At 40.4% G+C, this 17,786-nt stretch overlaps 1 protein-coding gene across 1 annotated transcript in view; it reads right to left on the bottom strand.

Moving 5' to 3' along the window:
• LOC138855482 (zinc finger protein 84-like) overlaps positions 1-16,858 on the bottom strand; it is a 140,966-nt gene extending 124,108 nt beyond the window's left edge. The window contains exon 1 of the mRNA XM_070105085.1: positions 16,619-16,858. The gene's annotated coding sequence lies outside the window, so the exon portion shown is untranslated. The remainder of the gene's footprint in view (positions 1-16,618) is intronic.
• Positions 16,859-17,786: the final 928 nt, after the last annotated feature.

Genomic DNA, 17,786 nt, shown 5'->3' with positions numbered 1-17,786 from the left:
CACAAGCCCTATACTCAGTGATTTCTTGCGAGTGAACATGACAGATGTGTGTGGCACAGTGCGCAGAAATCGTAAACATATGCCTAGGTTTGATGCTTGCAGTCGTAGAGGTGAAGTGCAGGTGTTTGCTGCCAATGACATCATGGCATTTCGGTGGCATGACAAACGTGATGTCACACTGCTGACATCAGTTCACCGACACGAAATGGTAGACACTGGCAAGCAGAATAGAGAGACCAATGAACCCATTGTAAAACCTGCAGCTGTGATGGATTACAACCTCAATATGCGCTTAGTGAACAAATGTGACATGCAGATTGGGTTTGCTGACTGTGTTCGCAAGAGTTATAAGTGGTACATAAAACTGTTTTTCCATCTTCTTGACATTTCCATGCTGAATGCTTATAATATGTATAAGTTGAAGACCAAGAAGAAACCCAAATATGGTGAATTTTGTTTGTCAGTCATCAGACAAATAATATTCAAGTACCAAGAAACAACACCTGCAATAGACCAGCGCCCATGAAATTATCAACACATGTCCTCTCGTCTGAGGCCTGGTGATCACTACCCCATACCACTGCCTGCTACTACTGCCAAGAAAAATGCTCAGAAGAGGTGTTTTGTCTGTGGACATACCACAAAACGCCCACAAAAACACAGAGACACTCGTTTTATGTGAGGAGTGTAAGACACCATAGTGCTTATATCCATGTTTCAAAGAATTCCACAAGCTGCAGCACTTCTAGAAAAGTGTCCAGTAATTGTACATATGTATATATATTATAAAACAATCGTAATAAGCATTTGTTTACATTGTTTGTTTGTGTAAACAAGTTTTAGCAACTTTATAATGATACGAGTGTTTTTGCTATAATTGTGTTACATTCAACAAGTGTATATTTGAACTTTGCACAATAATTTGGTCTCACAGGCCACAAAAGTTATGTGAAAAAATAAAATAGTGAAAAAAACAAGAAACCATCGAATACAAGTAAATCAAAGTTTACCGGGTGAGCGGCAGTCGCCGCTGTCGCCGCTCGCAGATCAATTTCATCGAACTTCAGGACTCTATATCTCGGTAAGTACTGATGGGAAAAATTTTTTTTGGGGCCTAAAACAATCAGAAAAATAATCTTAACATTTTCATAAGAATAACTATTTTTTTTTTCGAATATTTTGCGACACCAGGAGACACTTCAGGATTGGGCCCTTCGACAGTCAAAGGGTTAATTACCATTACTTGTCTAATTACCATAACCTGTTTTAATACCACATTTACTATCTTAGAGTGCTCTTAAATACCTTGTACTGCCAAATAACCTCTAGTGTAGTAACTACCAGTGCAATGCTGAATCCAAATAACTGTTCTTAAAATTTAATACTTGAAATAAACATTACTTTTCCACTTTTTTTTTTTTGTTAATTAATCTTTTATTGTAATCATTATTACTTACTAAAATTTTATTAAACACCATATTTACTACCAGTCAATTTTACTTTTGTACATTAATCATTGTTTTATACTTTTCATAACATTTTGTTGCCAAATTTTCAAGTTTGTATATTCAACTCCAACCTTTATATTATCCTTTGTACCTGTGTACCTGTGTACCTGTCTACCATCATATTATAACCAAGTCATTGCCATTGTTATTTTTTACTTATTACTCTTTTGGTACTTTAATTTGTGAATTTTATTTTGACAATTTAAATCTAGTTATACTCTTGATCTTGTTAACAACCTATATCAGACCATAGTGCAATTGCAAGTACCATTTTAATTTGTATTTTTATATTATAAGTTTATACCTAGTTGTACTTTAGCTCATTCTAGCTCAATACATAGACAACCCCTAAACTAACTATACCTAGTTGTACTTTAGCTCATTCTAGCTCAATACATAGACAACACTAAATTCATTATATTAGACCTTAGTGCAATTACAAGAGTGAGTCTGGTGCCACTTGTAATTTTTTTTTTTTTTTACAGTATTAATTTATACCTGTCTGTACTTAGCTCATTCTAGCACACATAGACAATATCAATTTCATTATGTTTATTAGTGACTATACTCTATATGACCAAAGTGCTTTAGCGGTATACTTGTCTAAACCTCCCACCACTACAGAAATCAGTATTAGAACTCACCACATAATACAGGATATAAACAACCACTATTTAAACCTAAAAGATGAATGATCACATTGATCCTGATCTAAACCTCCATAATCTAACACACAATCAAAACTTATTGGAAAGTAACTGCCTTTATTACACAGCATCACAAGCCAGCACTATCCTGAACACTGCTCAAAGTCTATCAGTTCTTAACTACAAAATCAGGTTCTTAAGCAAACACTATGATGACCTCCTGGCACTCCTTGAGTCACTAAAGAGACACCCTTCTCCTGCATTATTCTTATGAGACCTGGCTTAAGCAGGACACAATTGATATCTACCCACTACCAGAATACACAGCAATCCACAACTGCAGACCATACCAAGTTGGGGGTGGTACTGCAATCTATTACTCTAACCAACTATCTTGTATTAGCACTAATTGCTTTAGTGATGAATATGGGAAATACATTTTTGCTAATTTTACTGTAAAAAACCTCAAGACGCCTATAACAACTGGTGCCATATACCGGATACCCCACACAAACATCCCAAACTTCAGTGAGAATCTAAAGTCATTAATAACAAACACACAAATGAACAAGCACCACCTTCTCTTAGCTGGAGACTTCAATATCAACCTTGGCCTACCAGATGATCAGACTGTAACTGATTTCATCAACAATATGAACAACACACTCCTCATACCAACGATAACTAAACCAACCAGGCTGACTGAGACAAGTGCAACCATAATAGACCACATATGGACCAATATACTAGCCCCCCTTAAATCAGGGATAATCACTGACAGCACTGCTGACCACTTCCCAACCTTCCTCTTAACAAACATTAGTAAGCCACCACTTGAATATAACTAAGTTTCATTTAGACTCCATGATGAGGCCTCAATAAGGAATTTCACAGAAGACCTAGAGACTGCTGACTGGCCTACAGAACTCTCCAATGCCAATGGTATTGACGATTGGACAGACATTTTTCTTAACAAAATACTTAGACTATACAACAAACATTGTCCTATAAAAACGAAACAGATCATGAATAAACGGCTTGGTTGCCCATGGCTAACCAGCAGCATTCTGAAATCCATTGATAAGAAACACCAATATGAAAAGCAATATAGACAGGGCTTAATACACAAAGATAATCTTAAACAATATTCAACAGTTCCCACCAAATTAATAAAGAAAGCCAAACAACTGTACTATTCCAGCAGATTCACTGACACAAGAGGAGATATGAAAAAGATTTGAAAAACACTTTCCCAGATTCTGGGGACCCACAAACTGAAAAAAAAACAAGAACATTGTTTTAACTAAACCTCATGAAACACCACTGCATCCCACTGATACAGCTAACAAGATAAATGACTTCTTCTCAAACATAGGATCTAATCTTGCCAGTAAAATCCCAAGCACCAATGCCTGTGCTGGGGACTACCTAGATGGGAATTTCCCAAATTCCTTCTATCTTGTACCAACTGAGCCCACGGAAGTCACCGCGATCATAAAGTCACCTAAAAATAACTTGGGTAATCTGCCTCACATCCCACCATTACTGTACAAGTGAGCGGCCAATGTCCTTTTGCATGCTATTACATTACTTTTTAACAAGTCACTAGAAACTAGCACTTTCCCGACACTACTCAAGACAGCAAGGGTTACACCAATACATAAAGGTGGTGACCCTCCAGATGTAAACAACTATAGGCCAATATCAAACTTACCATTGCTACCCAAAATCTTCGAGAAACTCGTGCACAGGAGACTATATTAATTTATAACATCACAAAACATACTCAACCCCTACCAATTTTGATTCAGGAAAAAAAAAAGCACTAATGATGCCATTATAAAAATGCTAGACCTGCTTTACACAGCATTGGAAAATAAGGAATATCCACTAGGAATTTTTATTGACCTAAGAAAAGTGTTTGACACAGTAGACCACGGCATCCTACTCCACAAACTTGACCACTATGGTATAAGAGGCCATGTGCTTGCATATTTTAAATCCTACCTTTCTAATAGGTATCAGTATGTCACCATTAAAGACACAGCCTCATCAATACGGCCACTTGATACTGGAGTTCAACAGGGAAGTGTCCTTGGACCCCTGCTCTTCCTCATTTACATCAATGATCTTCCAAACATATCCCAACACCTGAAACTCATTCTCTTTGCTGACGACATGACTGATGTCATCTCCCACCCTAATCTTGCCACCCTTAACACCATTGTTAATGAGGTGCTGCTCAAAATATCGACTTGGATGACAGCCAATAAACTTACACTTAACACTGGCAATACCTACTATATTATGTTTGGTAGCAGAGCAGGTGTTGCGCAACTTAACATTAAGATCGACAACACTCTAATTGCCAGAAATAATGAGGGCAAATTCCTTGGCCTATACCTCGACAATAACCTAAATTTCATCACCCATATCCAACACATAACAAAAAAAAGTATCCAAAACGGTGGGGATCCTATCCAAGATACGATAGTACGTGCTGCAAACTGCCCTTCTCACACTATACCATTCACTTATATATCCATACCTCACCTATGCTATCTGTGCTTGGGGTTCAACTGCAGCAACACACCTAAAGCCAATAATAACCCAACAAAAAGCCGCAGTAAGAATAATCACTAAATCCCATCCCTAGCAACACACCCCCCTACTCTTCATAGATCTAAACTTACTCCCTGCTCAGAACATCCACACTTACTACTGTGCAGTCTATATCTACAGGACCTTAAATTCCAATATTAACCTTGACCTAAAATGCTTTCTTGATAGTTGTGTCAGGATCCACAGGCATAACACCAGACACAAACATCTATGACATTCCCCGTTTTCGATTAAACCTTCACAAAAATTCAATGTATTTCAAAGGACCTGAAATCTGGAACACCCTACCTGAAAACTCTAGAACTGCAGACACATTCATCACTTTCAAAACTACAGTTAGAAAACATCTTATCTCCCTGATCCACCCCGACAACTAACTACATGATAACCACCTGGTCGGTGACAATTACACTCACTCACCCACTGACTATAAACCCAGAAATACTAATCTTAATCTTAAAATAATAAATCCTAACTAGTCATAAGTTTGCCAATTATTGGAAGTCCAAGCCCCTCGCACACAAAACGTCCTTTACCCCCTCCCTCCAACCTTTCCTAGGCCGACCCCTACCCCGCCTTCCTTCCACTACAGACTGATACACTCTTGAAGTCATTCTGTTTCGCTCCATTCTCTCTACATGTCCGAACCCCCTCAACAACCCTTCCTCAGCCCTGTGGACAACAGTTTTGGTAATCCCGCACCTCCTCCTAACTTCCAAACTACGAATTCTCTGCATTATATTCACACCACACATTGCCCTCAGACATGACATCTCCACTGCCTCCAGCCTTCTCCTCGCTGCAACATTCATCACCCATGCTTCACACCCATATAAGAGCGTTGATAAAACTATACTCTCATACATTTCCCTCTTTGCCTCCAAGGACAAAGTTCTTTGTCTCCACAGACTCCTAAGTGCATCACTCACTCTTTTTCCCTCATCAATTCTATGATTCACCTCATCTTTCATAGACCCATCTGCTGACACGTCCACTCCCAAATATCTGAATACATTCACCTCCTCCATACTCTCTCCCTCCAATCTGATATTCAATCTTTCATCACCTAATCTTTTTGTTATCCTCATAACCTTACTCTTTCCTGTATTCACCTTTAATTTTCTTCTTTTGAACACCCTACCAAATTCATCCACCAATCTCTGCAACTTCTCTTCAGAATCTCCCAAGAGCACAGTGTCATCAGCAAAGAGCAGCTGTGACAACTCCCACTTTGTGTGTGATTCTTTATCTTTTAACTCCACGCCTCTTGCCAAGACCCTCGCATTTACTTCTCTTACAACCCCATCTATAAATAAATTAAACAACCACGGTGACATCACACATCCTTGTCTAAGGCCTACTTTTACTGGGAAAAAATTTCCCTCTTTCCTACATACTCTAACTTGAGCCTCACTATCCTCGTAAAAACTCTTCACTGCTTTCAGTAACCTACCTCCTACACCATACACTTGCCAATTATACTCCAATATAGACACTTTGTATTGTGCCAAAACAAAAGCATTCACATTGCTAAACTCACAAATTATGATGTAGTCACTTAGCCTTAATACCATAATCTGTAAGGATTTAATGTTAAGAATTAATCTAAGTCTGCTCGAAATGCCTAGCCAGGCTAGGTGTCCTAGCGGCCCCCTCTGTAATTAGTATTTTATAACATGTAAACCACACAGTACCCAAAACCTGTAAACCCCACATTGTAACCCTTATAGAGAATAAACTTAAATTTGAATCTGAATTTGAAAATATACAGAGTACCACAGTCAAACATTTACCACTTTAGTGAAAAATTAGGAACCATGATTACTGATGCACACATGAATAAAGACCACCTACTACTTACAGGAGATTTCAACATAAACATACTACATGACCAGGACCCACAAGTAACCAAATTCACTAACACAATGAGTAACTGCCTGTTGCTACCAACAATAACTAAACCTACAAGAATCACCGAGACAAGCATCTCCTTAATAGACCACATCTGGACAAACACCACATCCCTTTTAAAATCAGGCATAATCACAGACAACACTACAGACCACTACCCAAGTGAAGTAGTGGAGGCAGGAACCGTACATTTTCTCATAACTAATCTGGGCAAACTGCCACAAGACACCACTAAAGTAACCTTCAGACTACATAACGAGACAGCAGTAAACAACTTTATGGCAGCTATGAATAACATCGATTGGCAAAATGAGCTCGAAACATATACAGATATGAATGAATGTATAAATAATTTTCTAAAAAAAAAAAACAAAGCCACTACAACAAACATTGCCCCAAACAACTAAACAGATCACAGCAAAGAGACTGAATAATCCCTGGCTAACACTAAGCATCCTCAAATCCATTAACACATGGCACAAATATGAAAAACAGAATAGAATGGGTCAAATAACTAGAGAACAGTCTAAACATTACTCGTCTGCACTTGCCAGCCTGATAAGAAGATCTAAAAAATTGTATTATGAAAATAGATTACATAACATCAAAGGTGATTTGAAAAAAAACCTGGAAAACTCTATCTGAAATTCTTGGAACTAAAAAGTTATCCAAAAACAAAACAATCTAACAAAATCAGATGAATCCCCACTCACACCTACTGAAACAGCAAATAGACTCAATGTTTTCTTCTCCACCATAGGAAAAAATCTAGCGAACAAAATACCAAACCCAAACACCCGTCCATGAGACTACCTCATAGGTACCTACCCAAATACACTATTCCTAGCTCCAACCAACCCAATAGAAGTTACGCTCATCATAAACACCCTTAAAAACAAGGCAGGAGACATAAACAAGTTGCCTGCTTTTATGTACAAAAAGCTTCTCAATTATTGTCACCAATTATTGCAACACTCTTTAACAAATCCATTGAATCATCTACCTTCCCAACAATCCTCAAAATAGCGAGGGTCACTCCGATCCACAAAGGAGGTGACCAAGCTGACTTGAATAACTATAGACCAATATCTAACTTACCACTGCTCTCTAAAATCTTTGAAAAATTAATTCATAGACGGATCTATTCCTACCTCGTCTCACACAACATATTAAACCCTTGTCAGTTTGGATTCAGGAATAATAAAAGCACAAATGATGCTATCATACACATGCTAGAACTAATATATACCGCACTCGAAAAGAAAGAAGTCCCGCTGGGCATTTTCATTGATTTACGTAAAGCTTTCGATACAGTCGACCATGAACTGCTGTACTCCAAATTAACGCACTATGGTATCAGAGGCCACTCCCTCAACTACCTAAAATCATACCTTAGTAACAGAACTCAATATGTGTATGCAAATGATGCAAACTCTTCCACCCAACCAATCACAGTAGGAGTCCCACAAGGAAGTGTCCTTGGACCACTCCTCTTTCTCATCTACATCAATGATCTACCGAATGCATCACAGCTACTCAAACCCATATTATTTGCAGATGACACTACATATGTCTTTTCCCACCCAAACACAGTCATACTAGCAAACACAGTCAATGCCGAATTGCAGAAAATATCTGCCTGGATGATGACTAATAAACTTACCCTGAATACTGATAAAACCTATTTCATTCAGTTTGGAAACAAAGCTGCAAATGATCCAATTAACATAACGCTAAATGGATCATCAGTCACAAGACTCACAGAGGGAAAATTCCTAGGTATCCACCTTGACAGTAGCCTTAAGTTCCGGACACACATACAACAAATCACCAAGAAAATCTCCAAGACTGTAGGCATACTATCAAAGATAAGGTACTACGTTCCACAATCAGCTCTCCTGGCACTGTACCATTCACTCATATACCCTTATCTTACATATGGAATTTGTGCATGGGGATCAACAACATCCAATCACCTAAAACCCCTAATAACCCAGCAAAAGGCAGCAGTAAGAATGATAACAAATTCCCACTCCCGCCAGCATACTCCACCAATTTTCAAAAGTCTGAATCTGCTCACCATTAAGAACATCCATACTTATTCATGTGCCTACTACATACACAGAACAATACACGCAAATATAAACCCTCCACTCAAACTTCTCCTCACCAACCTAAACAGGACACATGACCACAACACAAGACACAGATCTCTTTTTGATATACCTCGTGTCCATATCACACTGTGTAAAAACTCTATGCACATAAAGGGCCCCAAAATATGGAATTCATTACCAGAAGATATTAAAGTAACCCAGTCTGAAAATCAATTTAAGACTCTTCTCAAAAGCCACTTAATCACCCTAGACTAAATGCTAAATACTCAGTACACACATACTCACCTATGTACTCCCACATCATAACTTCAACAATCACTTTGAACCTTTTATCCATTGTTGACAGGAATATAATTGAATGATTGTTTTCACAAAAAGCATTTTAGAATATATGAATCTTTTGTCTTATACAAATTTTGATTCACTTATAATTAATAACCTACTGTTCAACTATGAAATAATTACTGTCCTACTGTACAACTATGATAAAGAGGCTCCTTGCATATTAAGTACTGTAAGCCCTTTGAATGCCTAGGTAAATATAATATCTCAATGTACTGTTTGCAAAGACATAAAATAAATAAAATAAAAAAAAAAAATCTTTGACCATTAACCCTTAGAGGGTTTTGGTCGTACTAGTATGTCTTACGCGTAGGGGTTTTTGACGTACTAGTACGCATAAATTCTAGCGGCCTCAAATCTAGTGAGAGAAAGCTGGTAGGCCTTCATATGAAAGAATGGGTCTATGTGGTCAGTGTGCACAGTCTAAAAAAAATCCTGCAGCACACAGTGCATAATGAGAAAAAAAAAACTTTGACCATTTTTTTGGAATAAATCAGCGACTTTGCAGTGTATTTTCGTATGGTATTTATTGTTGTATTCTAGTTTTCTTGGTCTCATTTTATAGAATGGAAGACATATTACAGAAATTGAGATGATTTTGACTGGTTTTACAATGAAAGGTGCCTTGAAATTGAGCTCAAAGTAGCAGAAATGTTCGATTTTTACCAAACTTCAAAAGTAAACAAATCGTGCCAAGCGTGCAATACACGTCAACTGGTGAGTCTAATATTCTTTCACAAGTGCACCAATAATATTTATACCACTTTTTACACTAGTGCAGTAGTCTGCATAACAGTAAATCTTATATTTTTTGTGAGAATAAAAATTCAAAGTGGAAAGCAAAAGAATATAAGAGGGGCCTTGAGACGTGACTAATGACTAGAGGAAATGTCATTTTAGTGCCAGGAATGTCTTTCTTGTTTATTCTGGACCCTATTCGGAAATTGGCATCTTTTGAAATTTGTGAAATTGGCAAAATTGCTAAATTCTGACCACTGTACTGGATAGTTTAATTTCATAAATGGGTGGTTTCTTGCACCCATTCGATACAAAAAATGGAGTTCTAGCGAAATATTCATGTTTTTTGTCGACTAGTACAGCGAAATTGGCCGAAAATGGGGCTCAAAGTGGGCAAAATCGCCGATGCGTAAACATCGCCGAGACCGCTAACTTTGCGAGAGCATAATTCCGTAAGTTTTCTATCAAATTTCAAACTTTTGGTGTCCTTATGATCAGAAAAAGATTCTCTATCTTTTCATAAGAGAAAATAATTTTTTTCTTTTTTTAAATTTGGCCGACCCTGAGAACGAGTTTCGGAGAGGGCCTGTCGACCCTCAAAGGGTTAATTATGTTTTGAATTACGAAATGTTAAGTTAGTCAGAAAAGGAATTCATCTCTAAATGAGGAGCAGACTATAATGGTAGTGGGTTTGTGTCAACCATCTTTGATATTGTTTTAATGTCACCTTTGCACCATTTTTAATATTTCTGGTATATTTTTAAATGTTTACAGTAGTGTATTGTATACTGTATTAAACAGAATAGAGGAAATCAGCTCTAACATACATTTAGGTAGGGACACTGGTCAGAGAGTCCTGGTCACAGACCGGGCCGCGGGGGCGTTGACCCCCGAAACTCTCTCCAGGTAATAAGTCCACGTTGTCGGTAAATGAGCACATCGCTAAGTGAGGAGAGGTTGTACTCTATCCTTTTTCAATACATACAACTTAGGAACATCATGGAATAATTATACAAGTATTTTCATTTTGTTTAGTATTTCCAAATAATCAGTAATGTTGGGCTAGGTGTGGTCTGGTATGGTCATACCAACATACTAGAGTGAGAGATATAGGAGAAAGTGTAAGATAAACCCAGAGAGAAGCAGGGGTGCAGCTGTCACAATAAGGGAACACTGTATCAACATCCGGGGTCCCAGACTATTCAACATCTTACCAGAAGATATCAGAAACATGGCTAGAACAAGTGTAGAAGCCTTCATGATGAAACTGGACATGTATCTTCACCAGATGCCAGATCAACCAGGCTGTGATGGATATGTGAGGCAGTGAGTCTCCAGCAGCAACAGCATGGTTGACCAAGCAAACACCAGACGAGCCACCACAACGCATCGGCAATTTTGCCCATTTGAGCCCTATTTTTTGCCAATTCCAGTGTACTTGTCAACAAAAATCATAACTATTTTGATAGAACTCCATTATTTCTATCGAATGAGTACAAGAAACCACCCATTTACCGATTTCAACTATCCAATAAAGTGGTCAGAATTTAGCAATTTTGCCAATTCCATACAAATTTCAAAAGATGCCAATTTCTGAAAAGGGTCTAGGATAAACAAGAAAGACATTAATGGCACTAAAATAACAAGTTCTCTGTTCATTAGTCACATCCCCAGGCCCCTCTTATATTTCTTTGGCTTTCCACTTTGAGTTTTTATTCTTACAAAAGATAGAAGATTTACTGTTATGCAGACTACTGCATTAGTGTAGAAATGGTATAAATAATATCAGCACACTTGTGAAAGAATATTAGACTCACCAGTTGACGTGTATTGGACGCTTAGCATGATTTGTTTACTTTTGAACTTTGGTAAAAATCAAACATTTCTGCTACTTTCAGCTCAATTTCAAGGTACTTTTCATCATAAAACCAGTCAAAATCATCTCATTTTCTGTAATGTCTTCATTCTATAAAATGAGACCAGGAAAACTAGAATACAACAATAAATGCCATATAAAAATACAGTTCAAAGTCGCTGTTTTAATAAAAAACATGGTCAAAGTTTTTTTTTTCTCATTACGCACTGTCCGAGGCAGCTACAGTGAAAAGCTCGGTTCCACAAGGCACAGTACTCGCTCCCATCCTGTTCCTCATCCTCATATCCGACATAGACAAGGATGTCAGCCACAGCACCGAGTCTTCCTTTGCAGATGACACCCGAATCTGCATGACAGTGTCTTCCATTGCAGACACTGCAAGGCTCCAGGCGGACATCAACCAAATCTTTCAGTGGGCTGCAGAAAACAATATGAAGTTCAACGATGAGAAATTTCAATTACTCAGATATGGTAAACATGAGGAAATTAAATCTTCATCAGAGTACAAAACAAATTCTGGCCACAAAATAGAGCGAAACACCAACGTCAAAGACCTGGGAGTGATCATGTCGGAGGATCTCACCTTCAAGGACCATAACATTGTGTCAATCGCATCTGCTAGAAAAATGACAGGATGGATAATGAGAACCTTCAAAACTAGGGAGGCCAAGCCCATGATGACACTCTTCAGGTCACTTGTTCTATCTAGGCTGGAATATTGCTGCACACTAACAGCACCTTTCAAGGCAGGTGAAATTGCCAACCTAGAAAATGTACAGAGAACTTTCACGGCGCGCATAACGGAGATAAAACACCTCAATTACTGGGAGCGCTTGAGGTTCCTAAACCTGTATTCCCTGGAATGCAGGAGGGAGAGATACATGATTATATACACCTGGAAAATCCTAGAGGGACTAGTACCGAACTTGCACACGAAAATCACTCACTACGAAAGCAAAAGACTTGGCAGACGATGCACCATCCCCCCAATGAAAAGCAGGGGTGTCACTAGCAAGTTAAGAGACCATACAATAAATGTCAGGGGCCCGAGACTGTTCAACTGCCTCCCAGCACACATAAGGGGGATTATCAACAGACCCCTGGCAGTCTTCAAGCTGGCACTGGACAAGCACCTAAAGTCAGTTTCTGATCAGCCGGGCTGTGGCTCGTACGTTGGTTTGCGTGCAGCCAGCAGTAACAGCCTGGTTGATCAGGCTCTGATCCACCAGGAGGCCTGGTCACAGACCGGGCCACGGGGACGTTGACCCCCGGAACTCTCTCCAGGTAAACTCCAGGTCTCCAGGTGTGCTGCAGGATTTTTTTATACTGTGTACACTGACCATATAGACACATTCTTTCATATGTAGGCCTACCAGCTTTCTCTCACTAGATTTGAGGGTGCTAGAATTTAGGCATATACTAGTATGTCAAAAACCCTGGGGCATAAGCCATACTAGTATGACTGAAACCCTGAAAGGATTAATATGTTAGCAACATAATACCATATTGTTAATAAAGTAACTTAATATATTCAACTGAACTGAATTTCACTGTTACAGTTAAAAATGTATCAAATGTATCTATTTGACTATGTAAATTATTAGTTACTATAATATAAGTAACTGTTACTATAAGTTGAGTCTCTCTTTAATATTAATGTAAATAACTCAGTTTACCTTAGGGTAAGATTTTGTTCAGATTTTTAAATGCGGAGGGTTAGCCACCCAAGATAACCCAAGAAAGTCAGTGGCTCATCTAGGGACTGTCTGTCTTATTTCCATTGATGTCCTCAATCTTGTCCCCCAGGATGCCACCCACACCAGTCAACTAACACCCAGGTACCTACTTGCTAGGTGAAAGGGACAACTGGTGTAAGGAAACAACCTTAAAGTTTCCACCTTGCCAGGCCAGGGGTCTCCCTTATTACCAATATACCTTAGTTTATTGTGACTGATTTTGACACAGTTGACTTAGATGTTTTAAGATTTAAATAATAAGATATTACAAGGAGCACAATTAAGTCACTTTGAGTTTTTTGTGTTACTCTGGTGGTTAATGTACATGTTACTATGTATGATAATTTTTGTGTTACTCTGGTGGTTAATGTACATGTTACTATGTATGATAATTTTTGTGTTACTCTGGTGGTTAATGTACATGTTACTATGTATGATAATTTTTGTGTTACTCTGGTGGTTAATGTACATGTTACTATGTATGATAATTTTTGTGTTACTCTGGTGGTTAATGTACATGTTACTATGTATGATAACATGTTTTGTGTTACTCTGGTGGTTAATGTACATGTTACTATGTATGATAATTTTTGTGTTACTCTGGTGGTTAATGTACACGTTACTATGTATGATAATTTTTGTACTTGTACCTAAATAAACTTACTAACTTATTGGGTTATTCTTGGTTAAATAATGAACCTTGTATATGAATGTTCTGCCAACAATATTGTTTATTATGTAACATAAACCTTAAAACTTACTAACTTAAACCTGCTGCTGCCTCACCACCTAACACCTGCTGCTGCTGCCTGGCCACCTAACACCTGCTACTGCTGTCTCACTACCTAACACCTGCTACTGCTGCCTCACCACCTAACACCTTCTGGTGCTGCCTCACCACCTAACACTTGCTGCTGCAGCCTGACCACCTAACACCTGCTGCTGCTGCCTCACCACCTAACACCTGCTGCTGCTGCCTCACCACCTAACACCTGCTGCTGCTGCCTCACCACCTAACACCTGCTGCTGCTGCCTCACCACCTAACACCTGCTGCTACTGCCTCACCACCTAACACCTGCTGCTGCTGCCTCACCACCTAACACCTGCTGCTGCTACACCACCTAACACCAGCTGCTGCTGCTTCACCACCTAACACCTGCTGCCTCACCACCTAACACCTGCTGCCTCACCACCTAACACCTGCTGCCTCACCACCTAACACCTGCTGCTGCTGCCTGGCCACCTAACACCTGCTGCTGCTGCCTCACTACCTAACACCTGCTACTGCTGCCTCACCACCTAACACCTTCTGGTGCTGCCTCACCACCTAACACCTGCTGCTGCTGCCTCACCACCTAACACCTGCTGCTGCTGCCTCACCACCTAACACCTGCTGCTGCTGCCTCACCACCTAACACCTGCTGCTGCTGCCTCACCACCTAAAACCTGCTGCTGCTGCTTGACCACCTAACACCTGCTGCTACTGCCTCACCACCTAACACCTGCTGCTGCTGCCTCACCACCTAACACCTGCTGCTGCTACACCACCTAACACCTGCTGCTGCTGCTTCACCACCTAACACCTGCTGCTGCTGCCTCACCACCTAACACCTGCTGCTGCTCCACCACCACAAACCACCTGCTGCTGCATCACCACCTAACACCTGCTGCTGCTTCACCACCTAACACCTGCTGCTGCTGCCTCACCACCTAACACCTGCTGCTGCTGCCTCACCACCTAACACCTGCTGCTGCTGCCTCACCACCTAACACCTGCTGCTGCTGCCTCACCACCTAACACCTGCTGCTGCTGCCTCACCACCTAACACCTGCTGCTGCTGCCTCATCACCTAACATCTGCTGCTGCCTAAACACCTAAAACCTGCTAACAACACTGCTGCTGCCTAACCACCTAACACCTGCTTATACCTGACCACCTAACACCTGCTCCTGCCTGAGCACCTAACACCTGAGCAGCCTACCACAGTCAACACCTAACACAGTCAACACCTGAGCAGCTAACACACCTGACAGCTAACACAGTAACACCTGAGCAGCTAGCACAGTCAACAGCTGAGCAGCTAACACAGTCAACACCTGAGCAGCTAAGACAGTCAACACCTGAGCAGCTAACACAGTCAACACCTGAGCAGCTAACACAGTCAACACCTGAGCAGCTAACACAGTCAACACCTGAGCAGCTAACACAGTCAACACCTGAGCAGGTAACACAGTCAACACCTGAACAGGTAACAGTCAACATCTGTGCAGCTAACACAGTCAACACCTGAACAGGTAACACAGTCAACACCTGAGCAGGTAAGAGTCAATACCTGAGCAGGTAACACAGTCAACACCTGAACAGGTAACAGTCAACACCTGAGCAGGTAACACAGTCAACACCTGAGCAGGTAACACAGTCAACACCTGAGCAGGTAAGACAGTCAACACCTGAGCAGGTAACACAGTCAACACCTGAGCAGGTAAGACAGTCAACACCTGAGCAGGTAAGACAGTCAACACCTGAGCAGGTAACACAGTCAACACCTGAGCAGGTAACACAGTCAACACCTGAGCAGGTAAGACAGTCAACACCTGAGCAGGTAAGACAGTCAACACCTGAGCAGGTAAGACAGTCAACACCTGAGCAGGTAACACAGTCAACACCTGAGCAGGTAAGACAGTCAACACCTGAGCAGGTAACACAGTCAACACCTGAGCAGGTAAGACAGTCAACACCTGAGCAGGTAAGACAGTCAACACCTGAGCAGGTAAGACAGTCAACACCTGAGCAGGTAAGACAGTCAACACCTGAGCAGGTAAGACAGTCAACACCTGAGACAGTCAACAAGACACAGATATGATCATGTCTGGCGCCTTAATACACTATATTTCATGGGTCAAACTCTCTCTATGTATCATCTAGCACATGAATGTTATATTGTAATAAAGGTAGGTGTTACTCACCTGTGTTAGACACCACAGGTGTTACTCACCTGTGTTAGACACCACAGGTGTTACTCACCTGTGTTAGACACCACAGGTGTTACTCACCTGTGTTAGACACCACAGTTGTTACTCACCTGTGTTAGACACCAGGTGTTACAGTGTGTTACTCACCTGTGTTAGACACCACAAACACTGTTTATTGTTCACTTTATCACACTCACCCACCAACAACACAAGTTGTTGTTGTTGTTGTTGTTTATAGGGCCACTGACAGTGTACGTCGTATTGAACCCTGACTTCCGCCGCTCCCAAAACCAACCTTCACCAAAGTGGAAGGATGTTACACAAACAACCCGCACATATAAGACAGGAGCTTACGATGACGTTTCTGTCCGACTTAGACCATTTACAAAGTCACACTGACAAAAGGAGAGAAGGAGGGAGTATATATAGACCAGCAGACAGGGACGGGAACAAGAGAGGAAGTGGAGGTATGGGAAAGGAACACATCTACAGAGACAAAGCCAGGACTAAGATTCATACAAGGAAAGTTTTGTATAAGGGAGGATTCAAAAAGGCAGTGACTATGAAAGTTAGAAGTAAGATAGATAGTTTTAGTAGAAGATCAGTCAATAGGATGACTGTGATCTCTGACTTGACAGAAAAAAACGTTGTTGATGTTGGAACTTATTCAGTCCGAGAAGTCCCAATGGGAAAAACACACAGTTCAAGGGCCCTTACACCCAACCCAAAGCAAAAACACATTCTCTCTCGGTTTTGCGTAGGTGGATTGTAGGTACTTCTTAATTTATAGATTTACCCTTCAGGGAAGAAGTAGGTAGTTTACTGTTAGTACACTAATATTAGGATTATTAAGGCAACTGTAGATAATAATAATGTAGACCTAAGACCTTAACATAGGTAGTAATAGGCCGATAATGTAGGCAAACACTAGGTTAAGTTAGCTAGGGAGAACTGGCAGCCCAAGTTTGAACGACGAGGACGAGGCGCGGGTCTGGAAGATGCCAGCTCTCTCTTCTTAGACCAGACATCACCTGGACAAGACGTGCCATCATCAGCAGGCAGCGCTCCCCACGTGTCCTCTCATATGACATCTGGGGAAATTTGGTAGAGGCACCTCAATGTACCATAGATGACCTCCTCCATCAGGCCCATACAGTAAGACAAGACCTCCACATTTTCGTAGGATTTCTAGCCAGTGTCTGGGGAAAATTGTGAGTGAGTTGAACTGTAGTCCTTTGTGCAGCTGGCAGTGCATGTCCATTATGTACCAGCATCTCTTGTCAGCCTTGAAGCTAGTGTCTGTGTCTGCATAGTT

Source organism: Cherax quadricarinatus, chromosome 96 (assembly GCF_038502225.1).
Source record: "Cherax quadricarinatus isolate ZL_2023a chromosome 96, ASM3850222v1, whole genome shotgun sequence".
NCBI classification, from domain to species: Eukaryota; Metazoa; Arthropoda; class Malacostraca; order Decapoda; family Parastacidae; genus Cherax; species Cherax quadricarinatus.
The sequence above is the reverse complement of the archived record's forward strand: the minus strand, read 5'-3'. Positions and strand labels throughout refer to the sequence as shown.